The sequence below is a fragment of the Physeter macrocephalus genome, chromosome 14 (assembly GCF_002837175.3).
Source record: "Physeter macrocephalus isolate SW-GA chromosome 14, ASM283717v5, whole genome shotgun sequence".
NCBI classification, from domain to species: Eukaryota; Metazoa; Chordata; class Mammalia; order Artiodactyla; family Physeteridae; genus Physeter; species Physeter macrocephalus.
This window is the reverse complement of record NC_041227.1, coordinates 72167746-72195054: the sequence shown is the minus strand read 5'-3', so window position 1 is coordinate 72195054 and position 27309 is coordinate 72167746. Positions and strand designations below refer to the sequence as shown.

The window sequence follows — 27309 nt, the reverse complement described above, 5'->3', positions numbered from 1 at the left end:
GAATCAATGGACAAAGGATTAATCTCCAAAATATATAAACAGCTCATGCAGCTCAATATGTTAAAGAAACAAACAACCCAATCCAACAATGGGCAGAAGACCTAAATAGACATTTCTGCAAAGAAGACATACAGATGGCCAAGAAGCACATGAAAAGCTGCTCAACATCACTAATTATTAGAGAAATGCAAATCAAAACTACAATGAGGTATCACCTCACACCAGTTAGAATGGGCATCATCAGAAAATCTACAAACAACAAATGCTGGAGAGGGTGTGGAGAAAAGGGAACCCTCTTGCACTGTTGGTGGGTATGTAAAATGATACAATCACTGTGGAGAACAGTATGGACATTCCTTAAATAACTAAAAATAGAATTACCATATGACCCAGCAATCCCACTACTGGGCATATACCCAGAGAAAACCATAATTCAAAAAGACACATGCACCCCAATGTTCATTACAGCAGTATTTACAATAGCCAGGTCATGGAAGCAACCTATATGCCCATCGACAGACGAATGGATAAAGAAGATGTGGTACATATATACAATGGCATATTACTCAGCCATAAAAAGGAATGAAATTGGGTCATTTGTAGAGACGTGGATGGATCTAGAGACTGTCATACAGAGTGAAGTAAGTCAGAAAGAGAAAAACAAATATCATATATTAACGCATATATGTGGATCCTAAAAAATGGTACAGATGAACCAGCTTGCAGGGCAGAAATTGAGACACTGAAGCAGAGAAAAAAATGTATGGACACCAAGCGGGGAAGCAGCGGGGGGTGGGGACGGTGGTGTGATGAATTGGGCGATTGGGATTGACATGTATACACTGATGTGTATAAAATTGATGACTAATAAGAACCTGCTGTATAAAAAAATAAATTAAATAAAATTGAAAATAAAGAAAGAAATTAATTAATTAAAACAAAAAACAAAAGGATGGTTCCATGGAGGAAGGATCAGTTTATTGTCACCAGTCCTGAGGGCATCAGGGAAACAGGTAAAGTCAGAACTGAGTTTGGAGTGTGAAGGAGGGAGTATGCAAAGTGGAAGCTATGGGAGGATTATCCCACCATGTGGGAATGGCCTGAACACAGGTGGAGAGTTGTGATAAAATCTAGGACATGCTGTATTGACGTTAAAGATGATTGACTCTTGGGGTCTAAAGGCGTCGTGGGAGATAAAGCTAGAATGGGATGGGTTTCACATCATGGTGAGACTGGTATTCATCCTTTCTACAAGTATTTTTTGAGCATCTATCATGTATTATGTTCTAGGGGCAGTGAGTAACTGAATAAGCAGGCTCATTCTTTGCCTCCAAGGAGTGTGAATTCTACCGTCCGATCTAGAGGTGACTGCATCCATCCAAGGGATCGATTAGAGAAGATGTCAAGTAAGATGGTTACGTGATCAGAACTGTAGTTCAGAAATGTTGTTGCTAGTGGTGTGGAGAATGGACTGCAGGAGGGTAGAGATTCAGACTTGGGAGTCGTGAGGGAATTGCAGGGTGAAGAAGGAGGAGCTGAAAAGGGAGATGTAAGAAGTAGCACTAAGAGAAGCGGGGAGCAGGGCTGAGAGTCTGTGGTGGGGAAATGGATGTAAGGAAGCTTCAAGGAAGGTATGGCTGAAGGTAACAGATTCCATGGAGAGATCTGATCCAGAGACAGGTGGAAAGGACACCGATGGTTGAGATGGTGATGGCGTCAGCGTGCTTGATGGGGTGAAGACCCTATTGACACAGACTGAGGAATCGATGGGGAAATGGGGACAACAGGGACACTGGAGAGCTGTATCTTCAAGAAGTTAGGTATGGAAGGGAAGGAGGTTTAGGTTAGTGGCTGGAGGGACAGGGAGGAATAAAGGTAGAATTTTTTAAATGGAAAGTGACTTGCCTTCCTGATGAAGCTTTTACACTGTCACCAAGTGGGAATGTTAACCAAAACATTTGTTTTCTTTTTTTCTTTTTTTTTTTTTTTTGTGTTATGCGGGCCTCCCTCTTCCGTTGCCTCTCCCGTTGCGGAGGACAGGCTCCGGACGCGCAGGCCCAGCGGCCACGGCTCACGGGCCCAGCCGCTCCGCGGCACGCGGGATCCCCCCAGACCGGGGCGCGAACCCGGCCCCCCCGCATCGGCAGGCGGACGCGCAACCGCTGCGCCACCAGGGAAGCCCAACATTTGTTTTCTTTAGTAGGTACGCTCCAGTGCTGGTAGCAACAGGTGGGGCAGGGTTCTCAGGGGGCATCTTGCACTCCTGTCTGTCTAAAGTGTTATGATATATGGCAAGACTATCTGTGAGTATTGAAATAGCTGGGGTGTTGGGTACTCTCTCTGAAAAAAATGTTTGTTATGCAGAAGAATGGCCTTTAATGGAAATCAGGGCGGATGGAAACCCTGCTTCTTGACTTTTGTGGTCATCTAAGTCTCTGCCTCGTACTATGTGACAGTGGGCCAGCTACTTACGCTGAATCTCAATGTCCTTATTTAGAAAACAGCAACAATATGTCACCACAGAGCTATTTTGGAGACTCACATTCTGCACCATTAATTTTCTTGGAACCCAGCATAGTTATACACTCAGTAAACGTTAGCCCTCTCTTCCCCACACCCTCCTGGCATTTATAGCCATGCATTTGATGACTTTGGCCTGAACCAACTCCCTTAACAAATGTTTCCACCTTAGATTAAAATTAATTCAAAGACAGGGACCAGGAACACATCCTGTCATGGACTAAGAAAATGGCATTAATTTTGTAAATTAATAAGTATGCAAATGCAAGCTTTGTATGAAATCGGCTATATAATCAGGAAGTAGGTTGTGTTGTAAGTTATGCATTGCCATATGGAGCAGATACCCTTGACTTAGCATGCAAGGCAGGGAATGCTGGAGCAGGCCCTGCTGTAATGGCTTCTGAGAATGAGTGGTGTGCTGGTCCGACAGCGGCCCTGGGTGCGGAGCCACGCAGCTGGCTCGGGGGGCAGGGGAGGCAGTGAAAGCCCCACGGTGAGCAGGCTGCTACCTGGGCCCTGCTGAGAATGATCTGGGCACAACCATCTTGCCGCCACCAAGAGGATGGGCAACCTTGAGCTCGTGTGGGACAGCCGTGGGTGCACCTAACACTCTGCCCGGGGTTACAGGTTGGGAGGACTCTCCTGGGTTTCCAGAGCCTTGGCTGGTTGCACCACAATCCCAACTCCCAGGCAGGTGTGACTGGCCTGGGGAAACGTGCGTTGCTACTGGATTGATGCATCAATCATTAAGAAACAAATAGTCTGAGAACCGTCCAAGTGTTCCACGTCGTGCTGAGTAGATGCTGGAGGGCAGTGCTTCCCTGTGATGAAGAGTCAGCAGAATCACCCAGGGAACGTTTAAAAAAATAGATCCCTGGGCTCCTACCTCTGAAATTCTGATGCAGCAAGTTTGGGCTGGGACCTAGAAGTCGCTTTTCAAACTCCCAGGTAATTCTGATGATCAGTTAGGTTGAGAGGATGATGCCTGCAGAGGAAGTTTCTTATTGGTCCTGTCCTTTAAGTGTCTTAAACTTAGTTGAGAAGGAAACATTCCGGAGCAGGCATGGGGAAGGCCCAGTAGACCTGTAATTTACATTCATGACTTTGCAAAGTCTACACGCTGAGTTTGACTTTTTCACTTCTTTTCTTTCTCTCAGCAAACTTCCCCACCTTGAATAGATTGTTCTTTCCAAGATGCACCCCTCCAGGGCTAAAGTCCTGGGTGATTGTTTTAAAAAGCTGGCCGATTGGCTTCCTGAGTCTGGAAGTGCTCTGGAAACTTCATTCTCAGGCAACATTGCAGGAAGGAAAAGATTTGGATTTAGTAGAGCTGGATTCAAGTCTTGGTCCTACTTTTTAAAAATTAATAGACTAATTTTAGGGCGGTTTTAGTTTCACAGCAAAGTTGGGCAGAAAGTACAGAAGTTTCCGTCTACCCTCTGTCCACACACGTGTGCAGCTTCCCTAACGACCTCCCACACCGCAGTGGTACACTTCTTGTAACTGATGAACCTACATTGATGTATTATCATGTTTACATTAGGATTCACTCTCGGTGTTGTACGTTCTATCGGTTTGGACAGATGTACAGTGACATGTATCAGTCATTATAGTATCATACAGAATGGTTTCACTGCCCTAAAAATCCTGTGCTCCACCCCTGCAACCACTGATCTTCTTACTGTCTCCATAGTTTTGCTTTTTCCAGGATGTCATCTAGTTAGATTCGTCTGACTTTTTATGATTAGCTTGAACCATGCGAAATTGGCATCGCGTATAGGTCGATATCGGCAATTTTGTATGGTTTAACGTGATAGCTGTGGGATGCTGGATGAGTCACTCAGCACCTCTGGTGCTCTCCTGCTTGTGTCCATGGTCTTACTGTGGACTCAAGCTTCTTCCACCATCCCTGCATCCCTAATCAGTCCCCAAGTCTGGTAGTGTCTGCCTCTGAAATCTCTAGAATTGAATTCGTTTTCTCTACCTTCCTGGTATTGCCTCAGTCCAGACCCTCATCCTATTATGCCTGGGCTCTCATAACAGCCCCTGAGTTATTTCCATGACCTGGTCCTCCTATCATAAGCAGAGGTAATGTATAGAATCTAGGTGGAGATCTGGATAGATCCCCGACTGCCTTAGTTACTGTTCGATGACTTCCATTGCTGTGCCACCACCTATGAGACACGGCCTGGATGCCACGGGGGAGCCTTTCTGATCTGAACCCTTCTTACACCTCCAGCTCTGCTCCCCGACTCCCCCTCTGTAGACCTGGGCACTCAGGCCTCGCACTGCCCCCTCCTCCCCCACGGCTCAGTGCCTCTGTGCACATCCTGCTTTCCCTGGCTCAGTGCTCTGTTCTCTCCCGAAACCTAGAAGAATCCTATTCCTCACACAAGAGCCAGCTCCTCCCTCTTTGCCCTCAGCTTCCAGGTCGCTCAGCACTTTCTATGTCTGTTTACCTGACTTTGAGCCGGAGGTGGGGACTCTGCCTTGTTCATCTTTGCATCCCCAGCTCTGGCATCCAGTAAATGCTGGTGGAAAGGACGAACAAGTCAATAGGTGAATCCGTGTGGCATGTGGACATCTGAGGAGAAAGGCCAGGAGCTATTTCTTCCCAAAGCAGAATTACAATACTTTGAAATTCCTTGTCTTCTCTTCTTAAAGCCCCAAACTGTGAAGTTGCAGACAAAAGTCTTGAGGTTTTATTTCAGGCAGGATTCTGAACGACAGCAACAAAAAGCTTTCAAGGACAAAGGGGTGTCATTTTAGATAAATTCTGGTCGGTGAGCTGACTGCCTTGGGTCCTGGTGCGTCATTGCTCACAGGGGAGGACGTGCATGCTGGTGTGTGTGTGTGTGTGTGTGTGTGTGTGTGTGTGTGTGTGTATTGTGGGGAAGCGGCTGGCAGACCAGCAACCAAAGCTTCCTACAGGGCCCTTAAGAAGACGCACTGTGTTTATACCACGATCCGTTTTCTATACAAAGAGTTTAGTGCCTCCATCAAGCCATTGCATATTCCAGTCAATCAAGCCCAAAGCTGGCCGGAACGGAGACAAGAAACGCTACATCAGATGGTTTGAATCTTCTGGTGACCGTGAAGATTTTGAGTGTCCTACCCATGACTCACTAACTATAATTCTATTCTTCCAAAATATTGGAGGGCTATCTCTATTGACCTTTAGGCCTACATCCTATCTCCTCTTGTTATTGAAACATTAAGGACTATGGGTCCCCAGATAGAACAAAAAGCCTCTTTGTACTTTTCCTTGGCGGTGACAACTGTAGCAAGTGTTCTGAATTAACTGGCCCCTTCTCAGCCCAGCATCCCCAGGAGTGGTTGGAGACAACGCCCCTTTCTTGGGGTTCAGAGCTCCTCCAGGTTCTCTTGGGGTGGTAGCTGTTCTGTTCTTGCTGGCTGGACTGATCCGGGCCTGGGCGGCCTCTGATCAGGAATGTTTGCCAGACAATGTTGAGTAGATGGTTTATAGGGTGAAGATGGAGTCCAGAATCTTCTGGCTCACCAGGCTGTTCTCAGTGCACCAAGCACAGATGATGGGGGCAGCTACCAGCCCCACATCCGGAAGATGTAGACCTCGGGATGTAATTCCAACTTGTCATTAACCCAGGGGACATGGAGATTGTTACTTTAATAGGCCGCACTGTTTTCAGATCTTTGTGGGCTGTGCACAAACTTATTTTTGGAGGCTCCATCCTACAATATATAAAAATGTATCCATATCCCACAATAAACACACACATGTACATAGGCATGTCATTAAAGATTGAGTGGGTTGCAGTTGATTAGTTTCTCATTTTAAGTTTTGTAAACATTGCATTAGGCACATTAATGTTTGCCTTTCTAGTTTTCTTCTCACATTTTGGAACCAAAGTATCTTTTTTCAGGTATAGCTGCGCGGCTCTTTTGTCTCCTGCCAAAGTATTTTTTTTTAATAATTTAAGATTTGTTTGACTAGCCAGCATTTGAACCCAGGCAACCTAACCTGGCACATGAGCACACTATTTTCTTCTTTTTTTTTTTTTTTGGCCGCTCAGCACGGCTCTCAGGGTCTTAGTTCCCCAACCAGGGATTGCACCTGGGGCCCCCTGCAGTGGAAGTGCGGAGTCCTAACCACCGGACCACCCGGGAATTTCCCTGCCAAAGTATTTTAATGAACTATTTCCCAACGCAAGCATCTATGTGTGAGTCGTACCCTAGACTCAGCCCTGCGGAACTGCTCCCACTTTGATCAGCTGTGCTCTGGGCCTGCGGCACAGATGCCTTCTGAGGTCTCCCCCAGCCACAACTCCAGAGAAGGCATTTACCTCTTTCATGTTAGATTCCCTGATTTTGGATCCCAGGCCTTCCTCTTTCATAATATACCCCGTCATTTTGGCAAATCACATCACACAGCAAATTCTAGAGAAAGGTACTTGGAAGCCTGGAAAGTAATTTCCCACTTTTTATTCTTAGGAAGGTATTCTGCTCTCAACAGTCCCCTTTACGAACACACACACACACACACACACACACACACCCTCACTCTCTCCTTTCCATCACACAAAAGTTTTGTTTTATAAAATTATAGTTTTGATCTTGGATTCTATTTACATTTTCGTTGAAACAATCTGATTTGCCTCAAGGCAACGTAGATGACTTTGATTGACTGCTGTAAAAGGCACATGCAACTAAGGATAGAAAAGAAAGGCACAAAAATGAGTGTTGGGTACTGAATTATGTCCTCCCCCCAAAATCAGATATTGAAGCCCTAACCCAAATGCAATGTGACTATTTGGAGATAGGGCCTTTAAAGGGGCAATTAGGGTTAAATGAAGTCATAAGGGTGGAGCCCTAATCCACCAGGACTGGTGTCTTTATAAAAAGAATAAGAGATACCAGAGCTCACTCTCTGTGTGCATGTGCAGAGGAAAGGCCAGGTGAGGACAGAGTGAGAAGACGGTCGCCTGCAAGCCAAGGGGAGAGGCCCCCAGAGAAACCAAACCTGCTGGCACCTTGATCTTGGCCTTCCAGCCTCCGGAACTGTGAGAAAACAAATGTCTATTGTTTAAACCACCCTGTCTATGGTATTTGGTTATGGCAGCCCTAGCAGCCTAACACAATGAGTATTTTAAGGTTTTATCTTACTCTGTTGGTCATATGTGCTTAATAAATCTTTTCTTATCTGATCCTGGGAGAAGGTCATTGAAATAATAACAATTTTTAAAGGGACCAAATAAGAGACCTATTTGAAAGGATGGTCAGGCCTTGCTGACTCAGCTGAGGCTGGCAAGCGGAACAGCTCGGAAGCAGCGTCCTCTGAACCCTGGCCTCCCATGCTGAGGCCACCTGGAGCTTTTCAATCTGTAGATCTCACCTGTGTGCCTGGCGTACCAAGCAAGAGTAAGCGTTCTTTGCACTGGCGGGTTTGCCTTTTGCCCTCTGCTCTGATGGAGTGATGTCGGAGCTTCCCCAGCGGTTTAATTCCCACGTGTCATTGGTTTGTCATTTGAAAGTTAAATCACAGACCTGGTTGGCGGCCAGGTGTTGGGACTCCCCTCCCCCCCCCCGCGCCCCCCCCCCCCCCCCCCGCACCCTGCCCCGCTTCTAACTTCCGATTTATACCTGTTTACTTACTGATAAGCTGAAGCGTTCCCTGCTGCATTTCCCAAATAATCCAGCAAATCCTTGAGATTTATTTTAACCATTGATTAGAAAAGTCAATGTTGTACACAAAGGATTAAAGAAAGAAATATTTGGAATCTACTTAAGTATCTGTTATCTCAAAGGCAGACTTGACTCCTCCAAATTGATACGGCCACAGGCAGAAAGGGTGGAAAGCTTCTATGTTTTATATATATTGCATGGTCTATACAACGGGAAGGACGCTGGGCTGGCCCCCCAAAGACATTGATCCTAACCTGAATCTATCCACTGATGGATGCTATGACCTCTATCAAGTTACTTAACCTCACCAAACCCCAGTTTGCTTATTTTTTTTATTGTGGTAAAAAGCACATAACAGAAAACTTACCATCTTAACCATTAAAAAAAATTTGTGTAACCATTCTTTAAGTGTATAGTACAGAAGTGTTAATTACACGCGCCTCGTTGTGTAACAGCTCTCTAGAACTTCGCCATCTTACAAAACTGAAACTATACCCACTGAACAACTCTCTATTCCCCTCCTCCACTGCCCCTGGCCACCACCATTCTTCTTTCAGTTTCTAAGAATTTGGCGATTGCTTTTTCATTATTAACAATACCCATCTACAAAAAAGGGAAACATCATTCTAATTTTTTCCACCTCCCATCCTTGTTGTGGGGCTATGTTGAGACCCTAAGTCACTCTTCAAAGGCCGGGAATTATTTCAAACCAGAGCCAACCTCCTTGAGGTGGGTGAGGATAATCTTGATGTACACTGACAGTTGGCTTAAAACGTCTAAGAGTCTGGTTATTTGGGGGATGTCCAGGATTCTGATTGCATATGTACCCTAACAATTTTCAGGAGAACTGGAAAAACTCATTGAAAGGGTATATTGGGGGGAAATCTTTTCGCTTAAATACAGATACATGAATGCTGAGTACAAAGTTATTAACTGGCTTAGCTCCTCATCTCAGAGTTTCTTAATTCAGTCCTTAGTACGTTGTCCTTGAATCTTCCTCATCTCTTACCTCGGTCAGCTGATTCCCAAGACTGATGCCTTCCCAGATGCAAGAAGAAAATCTACATCTTGGATTGCCAGGTCTTTCTATAGTTCATTCTTTAAAACTTTCCATTTTGTGTTTTGTAATAGATACAACATATTAGTACTTGGGTACAGGTAAATAATTTATACATAAATAAATACATATGTATTGGACTGCATGTTTCTTCCCTCCTCTTTTTTTTTCTTCTGTTTTTTAATTAATGACAGTCAGGAACAAAAAGTTTCAAAGGCCAATAAACTACTTCCAGTATCAGTCTGGGTTCTCCAGAGAAATAGAATCAATAGGAAATACACACACACACACACACACACACACAGAGATATTTATTTTCTATTATATTTTAAGAAATTGGCTCATGCAATTGTGGGAGGTGGCAAGTTGAAAATCTGTAGGGCAGGCTGACAACTCGGGCAGTATTTCTGTGTTAACAGCCTTGAAACAGAATTTCTTCTTCTTCTCCGGGAAACCTCTGTTTCACTCTTAAGATCTTCAACTGATGGGATGAGGCCCACCCACCATATCGAGGGTACTCTCCTTTACTTTAAGTCAACCAATTATAGTTGTTAATCACATCAACAAGATACTGTCACAACTCCTAGATTAGTGTTTGATTATAAAATTGGGTACTGTACAGCCTAGCCAAGTTGACGCACAAAACTCACCATCGTACTATCCTATTGCCACGTTTCCTAACTGATGATCTGGCTTCAGTCTGTCCCTGCCCCAAGCCCCCTCCGTGCCACTGGCAGACTCAGCTAACTAAAGGATGTTTCTGGGCAGGTATCTCTGCTGGACATCCGTCACCACTGATGAAGACCAAGTCCTTGGATTGGCATTAGCTGCCCGTTAGAGCCCAAGTGCCTCTCAGCCACACCCCAAGCTCTTTGTCCACATAAACATTCTATGCATGTTCAGTCCCGCTCCCTGCTGATCCTTACCCCACCCAACCCCACACCCGGGCTTTTCTGACAGGGGGCCCCTGGAGCATGCCTCGGGGCACATCTCCCTCCCGCTTCCAGCTCTGCCTATCAAACTCCGCCCCTCCTGGACTTCCCTGGTGGCGCAGTGGTTGGGAGTCCGCCTGCCGATGCAGGGGACGTGGGTTCGTGCCCCGGTCCGGGAAGATCCCACATGCCGCGGAGTGGCTGGGCCCGTCATCATGGCCGCTGAGCCTGCGCGTCCGGAGCCTGTGCTCCGCAACGGGAGAGGTCACAACAGTGAGAGGCCCGTGTACCGCAAAAAAAAAAAACAAAAAACCCCTCTTCAATCAACCTGTCCAGTATCCAACTCATTATCTTACTCAAAATATGCTTCTTTTTCTGTATTTCTGGGGCTCTTTTAAGGTATTCCTTCCCCTTGCAGGAGCTAGGAATCTCACATAAAAATTTAATCGATGGCAGACGGGGGCAAGAGATTTCCAATGCCTACAACAGTCAAGGGAATAATTTCTAGAATATACAAAGAAATCCTTCAAACCAACCCAGAAGGACAAGGAAAACCAATAGAAAAATGGGCTGCAGCTATCCCAAGGCAATACCCAGAAGGGGAAGCCCAGGTAGGCAATGAGTAGATGAATAAAGGCTCAAACTCACTGGTAGTCAAAGAGGCGGAAATTAGAACAACGGTGAGACACCACTTTGTAATGGACCAGATGGCAAAAATGAGAAGGATAGGTAACCGCAATTGTTAGATAGGGCGTGAGTGATTTCAGGTCTTTCCATGTCTTCATCCATCATTCTATTGATTTGGGAGTCACTACGTTCCTTAGCTGAGGTTTGTCTCTGAGCCCCATATCTGCAAATCCAACCCATTTTCAGACCTCTCTCCTTCAAAGTTCCATTGGTTTACCCAAGACCGCATGTCCAAGATGGAACTTGCACTGTGCTTCTCTAAACCTGATTCTTCTTCTGTTTCTTGTCCCAAAGGGCCACCTGCCATCCACTAGTTGGCCTAAATCATTCCTAACTTCCCCTCTCTGTCACCCCTTTCCCCATCTGTGACAAAGTCCTCTATATTTTACCATTCGTGTATTTGACATCTGTCTCCCATGTTCCATCCTTTCCAAATGCTATCCTAGCTTAAGCTATTGTCACTCCTGCCCTGAATTACTCAAATTGTTGCTCGATGGTTCTCCTTCCCTACAATCTTTCTAATTTAATAAGGAGTGCTTTCTATTTGACAACCACTTGTACACAAGGGTGGATAAGATCCACTCCATGACCTCAAGGAACTTGCTCTTCTCTGGTGGGAGGGAAAGACAGATATGCAGAGAGAGAAAAAGTGTAGTTACTCTGGCAGCAGGGAGGAAGAGTACCCGATACTACAGCCCATCCTTCATAAGCCAGGCACATGATCTTCTTAAAATTCAGGTCTGATCCTATGCCCCTGGCTTAAAACTCTCCAGAAGCTCCCTGCTGCTTTTAGGATGATATCCTGGATGTGGTGTAAACTCATGCATGGCTGTCTTGGCCTGCCTTTATAGTTCCTGTATGAATTCTCTGGCTGTATGAAATGACTCATATCCCACACACATAAACCATCCTCTCTTTTGCCACTTGATGGACCAACCTATAGCACCCACTATAAGTTGAGTGGTATTTGGGGTTGGCGAAAAATTAGTTGCAGTTCTGATGAAGTTGCGTATTAACTACTTGCAGTTTCCCCTGTCACTCCCCTGCTCAAGGATGTACAGTGATAAAACTCACAGACATCATGATCGTCCAATGCCAGCAGTGTGCAATGCATCACGCTTGACATCATGCGGGAGGCAAAGACGAGTCAACAAGCCCAACCACCCGCTTTCTCCCTACATCCCCAACTCCACAGCCGCTGTCTCTTCCCTAAACACTCAGCTCTCCAAGCTTGAGTGCTGCTTCTTCCATGTCCAGCTCAAACACGTCGTGATCCTTGAAAGGTTTTCTGTTTTCCCCAGTGGAACGTCAAAGTCTCCCCTTTGAGCTCCTTTTGCACCGTCTGCCTGCTTCTCCCGTGTGGCACTCATCATTCCTGCCTTATGCCTTCTTTGCTTACGTACACCACAGATGCCTGTCGCCACCCGGACTCTGGTCTCCTTCAACACTGAGATGCTCTTTGATTTAGTTTTGTGTGATGTCTGGCACGGTCTGGGTACCCAACAAATGTGCTAAATTGGTGAGAAATAGTTCTTGTTTTCCAGGAGCTCACAATTCTCTATTGACTATGGAGTCGAGTCCAACGTTTCTGGCAAAAATGTCAAAGCCTTCTAGAATCAGACCCCACCTTACCTGATCACCTTCTGCTGCTTCACCAGCACAGACCCTCTGTGTCAGCCAGCCTGGTCCTTCATCACCCTTGAAATATGGCAGTTCATTCGTTTACTTCAACGGAGTTCATCAGGGTGAATACTGAAAATATATGTTGAGAACCTACCGCACGCCAGACCCAGCTCTAGATAAAATGATGAGAACATTAGACATGGTTCCTGCCCTACTAGAATGCATAGAATGAGAAGGAAGCCAGGGTTAAGCAAATAATAATTACGAATTGTGAAAAGCACTATGAAAGAAGCAAACATCGCTCTAAGGGAACATAATAGAGGTTGTCCAGGCTGCTCCCTGGAACATTGACTGAGCCCTCTCTGCCCACCTGAATCCCACATCTCTTTCATCTCGTTTATCCCCATGGTTCACTTCTGGGAAGTCTTCCCAGATCACTGCAGGCCCTGCCTGCCCCCCTGGCATTTATCACACGTGTAACCAAACCAGCACAACCGACACGTCCTGCCAGCAAAGCTGCAATGAGCCTTTACCCTGGTGCAGGCCTGCAGAGTGATCCCATCATCCAGGTGCTTCCACGGTTTCAGAACCAGGCTCATGGGAAAACAGTGCGATTTCTGGGATCTTCTGCATGCTAGCTAACCGTGAGAGAGAAAACTCCGTGCAAGGCAGACCAGCCAAGATGACTGTATAGCCCCCTGCCCATCCCCCCAACTCGTCCTTACCTGACCTCAGCTTGACTCATCCCTGCCTGTGTATAGTCATGAATGATCTCTCTCTCCTCCCAGTCTCAGCCTCTTGCTGAAAAGTTATGTCCTGTTAACTTATATTTAACTCACTCGTAATGATTTGAGCTCTCCTTGCCGATGCTGGGACATCTCCTACAATTCCCAAAAGCCTAACAGACTCCCTCCACCTGGGGACAGACCTGTCAGTTGCGTCTCTTTTTCAAGGCAGTAGAAAGTTCTATATAATGACCGATAGGCTAGGCAGCATGAACAAACAGGTGGAAGTCAGGGGTGAAGGGGTCAGGAGGGGATTAGTGTTTGGGACACTGTATCTCATATTTCATATGTATTATTTCTAATTCTTAAGCATTCCTGCAAGGTAATATGATTATGCCCATTTTTATAGATGAGGAAAATTAGGACACAATGTAGATTTCTCAAAAAACTAAAACTAGAACTACCATATGACACAGCAATTCCACTCCTGGATATATAACTGAAAAAAAACAAAAACACTAATTTGAAAAGATACATGAACCCCAGCAGCATTATCTATAGTTGCTAAGACATGGAAGCAACCTAAATGTCCATCAACAGATAAATGGATAAGGAAAATGTGGTGCACACACACACACACACACACACACACACACACACACACATGCACACACAATGGAATACTGCTCAGCCATGAAAAAGAATGAAATTCTGCCATTTGCAACAACATGGGTGGATTTGGAGGATATTCTGCTAAGTGAAATAAGTCAGACAGAGATAAACAAACATTGTATGATGTCACTTACATGTGGAATTCAAATAACACAACAAACTAGTAAATATAACAAAAAAGAAGCAGACTCACAGATATAGAGAGCAAACTAGTGGTTACCAGTGGGGAGAGGGAAGTGGGGCAATAGAGGGGTAGTGGATTAAGAGGTACAAACTATTAAGTATAAAATAAGCTGCAAGGGTATATTGTAGAACACAGGAAATACAGCCAATATTTGATAATATCTATAAATGGAGTATAACATTTAAAAATTGTGAATCACTATATTGTACACCTGTAACTTGTATAATATTGTATATCATCAGCTGTAACTCAATAAAATATTAGGACACGGACAAGAAAAATAACTTGGCTAAGAGGCAAGGAGGACAGTCCTGTTTTTAGGCAAGTGACTTTAATACACTGTGAGACATGTTATAGTAGAAGTTTGCATAAAGTGATGGTTTTCTATTATAATTTGAGTTTGCATCGGAACCGCCTGGAGGGCTTGTTAAAACACAGGTTGATGGGCCCCACCCCAAGAGTGTCTGATTCAGTAGGCCTGGGGCAGAGCCTAACAATTTGCATTTCTAGTAAGTTCTCTGCTGATACTGCTGCTGCTGGTCCAGGGACCACACTATAAAAAGCACTGCTGTAAAACACGGTGGGATCCCAGAGGGGAGAGAAACTTCCAGTGCATTTGGGGCAGTGAAAGGAAGCCTTCATAGGGAAAGTGGCATTTGGGTTGGGCATGGAAAGTTGTATAGAAAGTCTCCAGCTCACTCACAGGTGCTGAAGGGAAAGACTGAACACATGCTGTGTGCAGACTTACAGATGCAAGGCAAGTTCAGGTGCGTGAGTAGCTCAGCCGGCATGTACAATTGGGGGTGGCTCTGCAGAGCTCTCCCTGGTATGGCAGGGGCTGGCAGGGGAGTTTGGGGCCGGATGGAAAGCCACACTAAAGAGTCTGGACTTCATCCCTTGGGTACCAAGCTTTTAATCAGAAGAGTAATGCAATTCTCTTTGCCTAATTGTATTCTAATTGTTCACTCATTAAAGATAAAAAGGTATTAATCACTAACTGTTCCAAGAAATGCTAGGGATATACAAATCTCACAGTCTCTAAAAGTAATAACAACAACAAGTGGTATCTTTCCAGCCCTTTACTACGGTGATAAGGGCCTCACAGGCATGACCTCCTTCACTTTGTGACAGAGGTCCCATTTGAGAGATGAGGAGACTGAGATTTACGGAGGCAAAGGCACACTTCTTGAAAGTAGTTGAGTAGGGATTTAGGTCTAAGTTAAAAGGATCGTTTTTGTGTTTTCAATCTTGTTTCCCATGCTAACATCCTTGAGTTCAAAGGCTGTATCTCTACCATCCCTTTCACCCTAAACTTGTCCCATCTAACATGGAGCATCCCTGCTGGGCTCGGTAAAAGTAGCCAGAGCTCGCCGGGCCATTCCTTTCCTCCTGCAGGTGCCCTGACCTGGGCCATTCCTTTCCTCCTGCAGGTGCCCTGACCTCTGCATAAAGACGCAGGCGAGCTGGAGCTGGAGCTTGTTATCGGAAGGATCTGTGGTCTTCCTAGTGCAGGAATGTCATCCCGAGGGGACAAGTGGGATCTATCACTGTCAAACCGGAGGCCTTTTTTTATTCTTGCAAACTCAGGGCTTTTCAGATCTTTAAGGCTGAGCAGACATAGAGCACTACAATAGTTGACTTAAATCTCAGCAAGTGGGGAGGAGAGGCAGAGAGAGGTACCGCGCAGAAAATAAAGTACGCTGACTCCTTTTGGGAAGATAAAACATAACTCGTGGCACACACGGCACCATAAAAGCCCTTGGAGAACAGAGAAGATCTTTGTCAGGAATTCCATCTCATTTAGCACCATTGTTTCACCGTGTTCCTTTCAGAATGAAAGTGATTCATCTTGCTTTTGTTTTCGGTTGTCTTTTTTTTTTCCTCTCGCAGAAATTTCTCTCTTCCATTAGGAAGCAAGCACTTTTTCCTCTCCCCTCTCTTCACAAACAGGACTTTCATTCTCCATGTTTAGGCTCAGCTCACAGAATCCACTTCCATGCTTTCCCCCCTCCTTTTGTCAAGTAGTGATTCAGACAATACAGCTGTGCAGTGTGTTGTAAAAAATATTTTAATGATCTCATTCTTTGCAACTCAGTGTGTGTGTGTATGTGATGTTTGTGTGTCAGGCCACAAATATCACCATCATTTATTCTCTCAGGAAATATTTGCGCTCCTGGGGACGTGAAGTAGCTGCTACACGAGGTGGTCACCGCGCGAAGTGTGTAGCTGAAGAGGAGGCGACACTAAAAGGGGTTAATTATGGCACAGAAGTTAAAGAATCAGATGGCAAGATAAGAGATGTCCCAGGGGTAGATTTAGAGGCTCTGTTCCCTGCATTTGGACAAAGAAGGATGCAACTCATAATGGATATTTCTACTTCATTATGAATTTTATCAGAAGGATTTCTGTGAAAAACAGACGGAAGTAACACCCTATATTCTCAGAGGCATTGTACCTGCTGGGCGCTACTCACTTTATCCCATTATCTCCTGTTTTCTTCTAGTAGCCTCCATGAGGTGTGAGGAACCGAGGTTCACACAAATTGGGTGATTTTCAAAAAGCTGGACAGCTCCAGAGAAGCAGAGCCTGGTTTCAATCTCTGGTCTCGCGACAAGAAGGGAGATTGGCTGGGGTATAGAGAGGGGAGCCTGGCTTGCGAGGCCAGTCCAGATTCGGCCAGCAGTCAGTGATCAACACTTCCTGTTCTTGAACTCTTTCTGGGGCTTTCTTCCCAGTCCTTGCCCCTTTCCAGACTCCTGCAGTGAACATCTGGACATCTGAAGGCTGCCTGGCCTAGGTGCTGTGCTAAACCAGCCTGGTGAGCTATGGGGCTCCTGCCCCCGGGGTGAGTGGCGTTGAGAGGCTGTCTGCTGCACGATTCTGAAGGATGGAGCGCTGAGAGGGTCCAGATCCCTGTGCTGGGGAGGGGTGGGGACACACACCCAATCAGAGGAGACCAGGAAGCTCGTCTGGCTTTCTCTGCCCAAGCCTCTCGGGCTCACCACTTCCGAACCCCTGGTAGAGAGTAGAGGGAGCTATGTGTCCCAGCAATGGTGTCCTCGAAGCCACCAAGCCTTCCCCGTCTCCTCGGGCTTCCAAGATTCCGTTGATCTCCCTTCTATTCCAGTCCTGTACTCACCATTCCTCCTCTGTCACTGTTGCTGTCTTTCCCTCTACCAGCGGGTCCCACCCTGAGTTCTCCCAGGTCTGGCGTTGGCCCTGGCGATCTCAATCACTCCCAGGACTTTGAATTAGATATAGTACATTGTATTATAACATAATACAATATATGAAATACTCGCACGCTCACATCTATAAACAAATGCACATACATATATCATTCCAATGCATGCATATATTATTCAAAGTCATGTATATGTATGAACATATGTATACACCACACACACACACACACACACTCATGTTCAAACACACATACATCTTGCATTTTTATTTTCACCTTGGACCTCTTCCTTGAATTGCAGGCTCATAAAGCCAACGGCCTACTCAAATTCTCCGTAAGGAGGCTTAATAGAAATCTCAATCTTAACAAGGATCCAGCAGAACTATTGTACGTCTCCTCAAACATAAGCCCCACCTCAACTTTCGTATTTCCTTAAATGGCACCCCAGTCATCTACACAGTTGCTCAGGCCAAGAATCTTGGGATTTGAGTTTTCTTCTTTTTGATTTCCCTCATGCCTTCCATCCAGCCCATTAGTCAGCCCCATCGGCTCTAAGTCCCCCCAAAATGTCTAGAATCGAGCCACCTCTCACCATGGGCACTGCTGCAGTCCTGGTCTGAGCAAAAGCGCCTGCTGGACTCCCAGCTCCCACGTTCTCCTGCCATCAGCCATGCTCCACACAACAGGGAAAAGGACTGACATCTCGTCCTTCCCCTGGTCAACCCTCCAGTGGTTTCCCGTCTCCCTGAGAGTGAAATGTGAACTCCTCACTGTGGTCCCTCAGGCCCCCCACCATCTGGTCCCTGCTTCTGCTTCCCAGTTCCTCTCCCTCATTACCTCCATCTGGGTACACTGACCACCAGAACATCAAGCCTGTTCCTTTCTTAAGGCCTTTGTGGTTTATTCTCCTCCCGCCTGGAGCACTTCCCTTGCTCGTGACAGGGCTGGCACATTTTCATCTTTCAGAGCTCAACTCCGTACACCCTCCCTGAGACAGTTTCCCTGACCAGCCTCTCCAGCTCCGCCCAGTTCTCTGTTCGATCTTCTTTGTCCCACTTGGGTGTAGCTGAAGTGATCTTTTTCACTTATTTTTATACCCATCAGTTCCTTTTCCCCTATGTTTTCATTGAAGAGTTCTACAGCTTTAGCGCTTACATTGAGGTCTTTGATCCAGTTTGAGTTAATTTTTGCAGATGATGTAAGTAAGGTAAGGGTCCGACATCATCCTTTTGCTTGTGGCTGTCCAGTTTTCCCAGCACCATGTGTTAAAAAATATTGTTTCTCCATTGAATGGTCTTGGCACTCGTAAAGAAAATTATTTGACCACTATTGAGGGTTTATTTCTGGGCTCTCTTTTTTATTCCATTGGTCCGTCTGTCTTTATGCCCCATTCATTCTTTTTCACCACTAGAAGGTACATTCCTCAAGGGCAGGTGCTCTGCCTGGCTTCCTGTAGCCCAGCCTCTGGCACAGAGAGGCTCAGTGAATTTCCGATGACTCGTTGCCTGAGTTTATTTCTGCTCTTCCTTCCGCAGCCCTGATGGACTTCCCTGCATGGCACCTGCTTGGCCTGTGACAGACATGCTACCTCCATGGTGCAGCCAGCCAGACATGCTCCTCTTCCTTCGACGTTGGATCAGAGGGACTCCCGCCCTCCCCTCGTTCCAAACTGATCTCCGTGTCTGCTGGGTCAATTTGACCTTGCCTTGTGCCATTCTGATTCTGTTTATAACTGGTGATTGTATAACCAGCCTTTTCTCAGTCTGCAGCTCCCTACTTCCAGATGTCAACCCCGGGCATGTGTTCTTCTTGCAGCCACGCCCACCAGACCCTCAGGAACCCCAGAGGGGGCACACTCACCTGCCTTCCGGGGCTGCCCTGCTCAACTCGAACCCCTGCATCTCAGATGTATTTGAAAACAAAGGAAAACTAAGCCATGCTCTCTTCCAGCCTCACCCAAGTCACATCTAACGATGTGACTTGTGTTTTGCTTTTGTTTCCAGTCTCATAAATAAAGCCTCAGTAATGGCACAGAGGGAAACCAGAGGACAGGAACACAGCATTACCTCATCTCATTACTACACTGATGCCTTTTCAAGGCCAACAAACTCAATTAGCTCGTTGGCAATAGCTGTACCAGCAGTGGGCTCCTGCAGCCAAGTTTATGGTTCTGAAGGAGGACACAGAAAGGAAATGACGGTGCGGTTCCTATCAGAGCCGCCCGCAAACTCACCCAAAGTTGTGGCTCAATATCCAAGATGTCTCCCTTTCAACAATTTTGAACTGTTCCTTAGAGTTCATTCTTTTGATATATTTAAATCTGGAGAAACCCAACGCTATTTGTGAAGTGTGTCCTAGTTATTTGTTACATCACCCATTCTTCAGCAACTTTGTCTTTTTTTTCTTTTTTTCCTGTAAATAATCAAGCCTTAGCAGCACTGAGACCTAGAAGAATTAGAAAAGTTACCAGCAGACACTTAGCAAGTGGCCTTGTCTCAGTCACTACCCATTTATTCATTGTTCTTGAACATATCAAATAATCAGCCACCATTTTGGGTAAGTTAGAGAAGGCAGAAAATTCTCCTTCAGAATAAGTGGGGATGGAGGACAGTCAGGGTTACTGATACGTCAAAGCCAACCACAGGTGTCATGAGAACAAGGAATGTTTCAGTTGAACAGTCCAGAGAATTTTACTTGTCCAGCCCTGTTATTTTACAGTTGAGAAAATAAAGAGTTGAGACGTTTACGTCCTATAGGTCACCTGGCTGGTTAGCAGACATGCAGAGTCACTATCAATCAACCACAGCCCTGTGCTGACCTAAGGGACAGTCCTGCAGGGTCTCTTTGGAAGGGACTTATGGTCCAGAGGCTAAGAGGATTTCAGAGCAGCACATGGGGCCTGCAGGTGCTTTCAAGGTGATGTTGATAGGATGTTTGCTTTTGTCTGTGGACTAAACAAGCCCTTCACAATCTTGGCACTTTTAATATCGAGCTCTTTGTGTAGAGTGCTAAGTCTCAGTGACACTATCAAACATCAAAACAGTCTAATTGCATAGAAAAGAAACGTATGGTTACCAAAGGGGGAAGGGGGTGAGGGTGGGGGAGGGATAAATTAGGAGTTTGGGATTAGCAGATGCAAACTATTATACAGAGAATGGATAAACAGCAAGGTCCTATTGTAGAGCACAGGGAACTATATTCAATATCCCGTAACAAACCGTAATGGAAAAGAATATGAGAAAGAATGTGTATGTGTGTATATATACATATATATATGTATATATACATAACTGAAGCACTTCGCTATATACCAGAAACCAGCACAACGCTGTAAATCAACCATACTTCAATAAAAAATTTAAAAAAAAAACCTGTCCAATTGAAGGTATTCAAATTCCGTGGCTGGAGGGTTAAATCATACTTCTCTCAAAGCAACCTCTCTTTCCCATCGTTAGCCCTAAGATTGCTTTGCCATCCCTCCTCTTTTAGAAACAAGAAGAGGAAGCCATGCACAGAGGTCCCACATCTTGCCTACCAACAACTGCTTCTCTGTCGAACTCATTTAGAACACACGGGGATTCAGTGCTGTGTTCTAAATGGCTCATAAATCATGCATTTCCTTAAGAAAGATTTTAAACAGGCCTGATTTGCTGGGTAGCATTCTCCTCCTCCCCTCGGGCAGACTAGCAAGTACTGTGTGACTTACACATCTTTCATCTATTTACAGCTCCGAGAAGCCAGCGGCATGGGGGTGCTGGTGACATGTGATTCCTATGGAGAAATGGCCCCAATCCACAGAGGCTCCCTCTGGGCCTTCATAATGTAGGTGCGTCGTGGAACGCACTTTGGTGAAGCTGTGCTTGACGGTTCAATGGACAAACGGAAACCAAAAATGGTCATGATGCTTTTCCGGCCGTGGAACTCTTAATAGGCTACTTGGAAGTACCAGGGCTCAGATGCATGTTGTTTTCTCTCTGTCTCCTCATCTTTCTGTTTATCTTTACAACGAGGCCACTTAGGTTACCGAGAAATATAGTAACTTTGGTGGCAGGCGTGGGCTCACATCCCAGGCCCATATCTTCAAGTAAGGGACCTCACACATATTACATGACGGCTCTGACTCTAGTAGATGAAGGATAACAACAGGGTGGAGAGAGGATTGAAAAAGATGATAGAGCGAGAGTCCCTGGGCCAGTGAGTAATAGATTATAGACGTTCTTCTTTCTTTATTCCATAAACATTCTTCGAGCACCTACTCTGCCAGCTCCACTTCTAGACAGCACCAAATAAAACAGGTGAAACCCTGCTTTCCTGGAACTAATGTTCTAACGCAGGAGACAATGACAAACGAATAAGTACTATATATAGAATGTCACGGTGATAGCGGTCATGGGGAGAAATACCGCAGGGCAGGGGAAGGGGGTATGTGGCGGCGGAAAAGGTGTTTGACATTTTTAATGTGCCATCAAGGAAGGCTGCATGGAGAGGGCGGCGTTTGAGTAAAGACCTTAAGAGGTGATGGAAGGCGCTGTGGATATTGGAGAAAGAGTGTCCCTGGCAGGCGCAGAGGACAAAACACAGTGACGATTTCTACATAAAGAAGAGCTGTGTCCGCCCCGCTGTGGGTGGAGTGAAGTGACAAGATAAGCACAGCTCTTTGCACCAATCATGACCCTCCCTTCCTTCCTGCCTGGCTTAATCTGAGCCACACTCAGTATCACGGGAACCACAGGCCACACGTCTGTGGTTGGGAGAACACATAGGCAGATGGGTTTTGCCAGTTGGCAAGAAGGACAAGGAAGGCGGGTCATTGACACCAGGGATATTTAAAGGTCTCTGCCAATGACTACAACATAGCGTTAGGGGTTATATCTGTGTCCCCAGCACCTAGCACATTGTAGGTGCTCATTAAATGCCTCATGGATGAATGGAGGGGTGGACAAGACTTCCAAGATGGCAGCAGTAGGCAGAGGTAGGAAGCTGGACACTAATCTAAAAAAAAACCCTTCTGTGCAGAATTCAGCCGGGGAGATAGACTCTAGCAGAGTTGGGGGAATAAGGCCTATTTCAGGATGTCTGGATAATTGAAAAAGAGAGCAAGAAGTGGTCTCAGGCACAGTAAAATAAGACAGGACACTTAATATTGAAGCTGAAGTTCAAAGACAAAATGGTACCAGTAGACAGTGGATTAGATGCTACATAGAAAGGCATCAAGCAGTCCTTCCTAGAGAAAGCCCTGTGCCCAAGTCTTTGCCATGTGTATCTGACACTGTCTCAGTCTTATAGGACCAAGGGCCTTTGTCTTGACAGGTCAACTAGAAGGACCATACATTTTTTTTCTGGAAAGCTGAAGAAACTCAGCGGAACTGGCTTTCCATCACAGACCCTTGACTCATGGAGATGAGGGCAGGACCTTCTGGTTTGTTCTCGTCATTGTTGAGACCTATTGGACATACACTCTATCTCTTAAGGAGAACTTCACGTCCAATGAGACAGTGGTCTTACTTTGTTTATAAGTCCAAGGCCTCGCTCTAGGAGATGATCTTGTCTTGGTTCCCAAAGCTGAGGCCTTGCCACTTCTGTAAACTACTGGCTGCAGCCAGAATCACCTCCCATAAATCACAGCCGAGTTAAGGGGTCCTAATCAGCAAACTCCCATCCAATGCACAGAAGTGGATTTGTTTTAAGTCACTAACTGCTGGGGTGGGTTTTTTAGGTAGAAAGGCTAATGGTGGTGTGCCGCCAGAGGAAGACACAGAGGAAACAGGAAGAAGAAAAGGGTTAACAGCAGCAAGCAGGAGTTGGGTGTGATGAAGGGTAGCTGTGATAAGGCTGTCTTATGCCAGGGAATCCTGCCTGGGAGCTAAGCCAATGTTCTCGAGCTAAGCTGTCTCTCTGTGACCCACTTCTGTCTCTTTGACCTTGCACGACAGACCCATCGTATGTCAGTGTTCTCACTCTGATTCAGGTCTCAGTAAGACCCACCTTTGGATTCTGGCCCTGCCACTAACTGGGCTCTTTGCTGTCTACCCATCCCTGCCTTACCAATTACTCTCAGACTTGGGCTTTATAATGAAATGCTCACATTCCTGCCCCATCCTTTGTGTTGCCTGTGTATCTCTTACATCCGACCTAGCTCACCATCTCTCTGGTCCGGTCCTGGGCTTCACTCTCTGACTCTGCCCCTAGCAGGTGCCCAGGAAAATCTCGCATCAAGGAGTTGGCGTGTTGGCTGAGCTTTGGGGCTGGGATCCAGCCCGGGCACTCTCTCATCTTTTCCTCTCAACATCGCTCCCGCTTCTGCAACCTGAAGCCTGTCTTCTGATATCCTCCTGGATCCTACTGTTTCTCCATGTGTTCTTTCCTGAGAACCTATTTTCCAGCACATCACAACATCACTTACTGAGAATTTCCACTTCTGCAACTCTGTGGCACGTGGCCTAATGCCTTGCTCTGCCTGACCCTGCAGAATCGCAGCATTTCCCAAGTCAGCAGCTACTTCTTCCAAAGGATTACTCTGGACTTACCCTGCCAGGGTGGATTATACCTGCAACAAGACTTATTGACTTGTGAATGCTTTGCGTAGGGGTTGTGCCTGAAACTGTTTTTAGGTAGCAAGAATGTGCTTGATTCATGGAAAGACATTTTCTATTTGAGAAAAAAATTAAATCCCTTTTCTGCACTCCAGTAAATAAAAGGACTCTACTATTTAAAAACACTAGGAAAAACGAGCTCTTGGGAGAAAAATAATACTTTCAAGTCATGGTGAAACAAAGGCACACAGAAGGCAATGCTATGAAGATAAGATACTCTTTTAAAAAATTTTTCAGGGAATAAGATATCCTAGAGAGGCTAAGTGATAGGAAGTCTATTAGTACTTTTCTTGAGGCAAAAAACATTTTTAGATCCTACACTCTCTTTATACATCTTTGGGGTATTTAAAGAGATGGCCTTAAACAGGCACTAAAATGTCTACAGAACTCCTCTTTAAGTGTCCCCAGTGCTCTTTAAAGAAGGTCTGTTATTGGCCAGGAGCCTAGTGCTGGGACTGCTGCTTGCATGGTGAAGTGGGCGGGCAGGAGGTGTCTGAACTATCCATGAGCAGCCATTGACATGGGAACTCAAACATCTTTGTATGTGAGTAGACAGAGACAATCACATGTAATGCAAAATACTCACATTCTAGGAACTATTTGCCCTCTATCCTAGATATTTCAGGACCATCTCATGTCCAATTATATTTCTTCATATACTTTCACTCCCTTGGAAATACTGTCTTTCCCCTGGAGATGATTGACTGAATGAATCTAGTCTACCAAGCTAATAACTGAGCAAGCTGAGATTTTCCAGTTACAAGTGTAATGATACCTTCCATCCTCAGTACATATGAATGAGGAAAGGGACCATGCCTGTTTTTTACTTACATGCATGTATTTACATGCTTAATGTTTTTCTATCATGTAATTTTTAAATGAAAGGTAATTAATTATATATACACACATACATGTATATGTATATATATATAGTTATATATCTATATCTATCTATCTATGTAAAATTTCAAGTTTTTACTTTTGTAAGACTTTGTATCATTTAGGAATGCTTTTGACTACATGTAACATAAAATCAGACTAACAGCAGCCTAAGCAAGAAAATCATTACATTTTTCATATAACACAAATTTTGGGAAGGTGCTTCCAGGGTGTGTTCATTGGCTCAGTGATGTGAGGGTGCTGGGCTGGTATCTCTGGAGTCACTTGGCTTTTCCTCATGTTCGCAAGATGGCTGCTGCAGCTCCAGGCATCAAGACCACACACAGGAATCTTAAGTAAGAAGAAAGTGTCAAAAGCAAAAATGAATTTTCCTCAGCAGATTCCTTTTCTATTTTTCTTCTGCCTTCTAAATCAGACTGTCTACCATAGACTTTTCACACAAGTAAAGTTACATGTAAGAAGAAATATATTCTAAGGCACTATGTTTGTCTGTGTTTTGGGTTTTGTTGCTCTGTGCATGGTATGTTTACTTCCTTGTCAGTGTCTGGGACCCGACTCTGTGCTCTCTGAGGCAAGGGTTTTGTTGGCCACATCTCTTTGTCCTCCCACTACCAGGCTTGGAACACCGGAGATGTTTGGTGTTTGCTAATGACTGGCATATGACGAATTTCAGGTTTCCCTTTGCTCTTGAACTACTCACACCTTTGGGAAACTGAGGAGCTGGGGATCAGACTACTTCAGGGTTTTAGCCGTTGCTTACACCAGTGACTGAGACAGGAACAGAGTGATAGCAGAATGATCATACCTGATTATGTTGGGTTGGTATCAACATCCTCAACCCCCATCACAGTCGAGAACCTAAGTGTGCTCGGTTGGTTCTATGTCTACGTGTCAGAGTTTTTTCTCTGCCTTCCACTCCCATGACACTTGGTACATTGCTCTGTATAACTCTGTCATATTGAAAAAATAAGTATCTAAGTGTATATCCTTTCTCCTTACTTGAGAATTTAGAATCCTCAAGGTCAAAGGACATTTCTTAGTTATATTTTTCCCGGCATCTTCCACACTGCCTGGCAGGATAGTATTTATTTATTTAAATGCTGAGAAAATTGAATGAAAGAAAATTTTCTTGTACTGACATAAAACATCTTTCAAATCTCCCGACATGAGTGGCCACTTATATGAAAATGACCCACTGTGCCTTCAGGGCAGTAAACAACACTATTAAATTTATTAAGCATATATTTATTGAGCATCTATCAAGTGCAATAAATCTATCAAGTGCAAATACAGCAGAGGGAGTGGTTTGAATATGAATTTGCTGCTTTGAGCTCAGGCATTGACTAACACTCTTAATTATAAGAATACAGATTCTTTTTTATTTAAAGTTGACTTTAAGGATTAGTGAGACGTTAAGTGGATGTCTACCAAATAGTGATCTTCCCGTAATTAGGCATATCCAGGTAGATGTGGCTGACCACCTGGATACAGGATGGAAATGAATGCCAGCTTCTGGAAGTTCCATGATTATAAGGCACAAGGTATGATTCTTTAGCTATGTTCTACAGGGCCTAAACTCACCCTACCTTGTTCAACCCTTGGTAAAGACTTTGACCATCAGCAATGACTTGAAACATCAAGAGGCTGTGCCAGTGTTAATGGGGTAGTATGAAGCCTAAGAATGCTCTAATTCTGAACAACACCCTAGGCACTCATCATGATGAGTTTCTGGAGGAGATGTCCTCTCTAGGGCAAAGTAAAGTGACTAACGTTAGCCCGGCATGGAGCCTGGACCCCCAAAACAGAGCTCTTGCTAAGCTCTGTTGGACCGCAGGAAAAAGCATTTATCCTAAATTCTTACACACCTAAGTCTTTAGATCAGAGACCATCTCCCTACACCAGCCAGTCCCAATGGACAATCAATCAGAGGATGGTCATTAAGTTTGCTCGTGCCTTTTCTCCCCTTCCCTCCCCTGGCTGCCACGTAGGAAAAAAACGGGGCATGGAGGACCACCGGGCTTGCTCTCAACTGAACCCTCTTACATGGAATGGGGAGAAGAGAGGTAAGTCTTACTTGCTAGGCTTCCAGTTTCCTTCTGGCAAAGGAGAGTGCCAGAGAGAAAAAGTCACAGCCATGTGAAAGGGTTTTTAATGATCATCAGCAAATGTGGCTAATCAATGCCTTGGAAGGTAATTCATCTAGAATCTCTTCTCCACCCCTGGATGGGGAGCAGGTGGGAAAGAGAGTCATGACAGCATGTCCGCACTGGCTGGAATCACAGGTCACATCTGATGAGACGGAATAGAGTCAGAATAAAGGTAAACTTCTCCACCTAAGCTCCCGAAACAGTTGCATGGATATCAACAAATAGGGACCTCAGGTTCGACTTGAGGGTTTTGGCTAGCTCACCAAGGTTATCATTCTGATGTTTCCGTCCTATTAGACCCTCTTTATTCTGCACTGGTCAGACCACTCCAGATTTCAATGCTGTTTTTTAAAAGGAACACAGCTGGGCTTCCCTGGTGGCGCAGTGGTTGAGAGTCCGCCTGCCGATGCAGGGGACACGGGTT

The 27309-nt window shown here is 45.2% G+C and overlaps 2 long non-coding RNA genes across 3 annotated transcripts in view; one reads left to right on the top strand and one right to left on the bottom strand.

Annotated features, from left to right (window-relative positions):
- LOC102984234 (uncharacterized) overlaps positions 1–24593 on the top strand; it is a 550122-nt gene extending 525529 nt beyond the window's left edge. The window contains exons 8-9 of the long non-coding RNA XR_008619294.1: positions 20973–21071; positions 23438–24593. This is a non-coding gene — a long non-coding RNA (uncharacterized lncRNA). The remainder of the gene's footprint in view (positions 1–20972; positions 21072–23437) is intronic.
- The window catches only part of LOC114487735 (uncharacterized), a 182004-nt gene continuing 167264 nt past the window's right edge, over positions 12570–27309 (bottom strand). Inside the window, exon 4 of one of the 2 annotated variants that reach the window (XR_008619288.1) lies at positions 12570–12652. This is a non-coding gene — a long non-coding RNA (uncharacterized lncRNA). Of the gene's footprint in view, positions 12653–24822; positions 25069–27309 lie in introns of those variants that run through there. The other variant, XR_008619286.1, reaches the window with a different exon arrangement.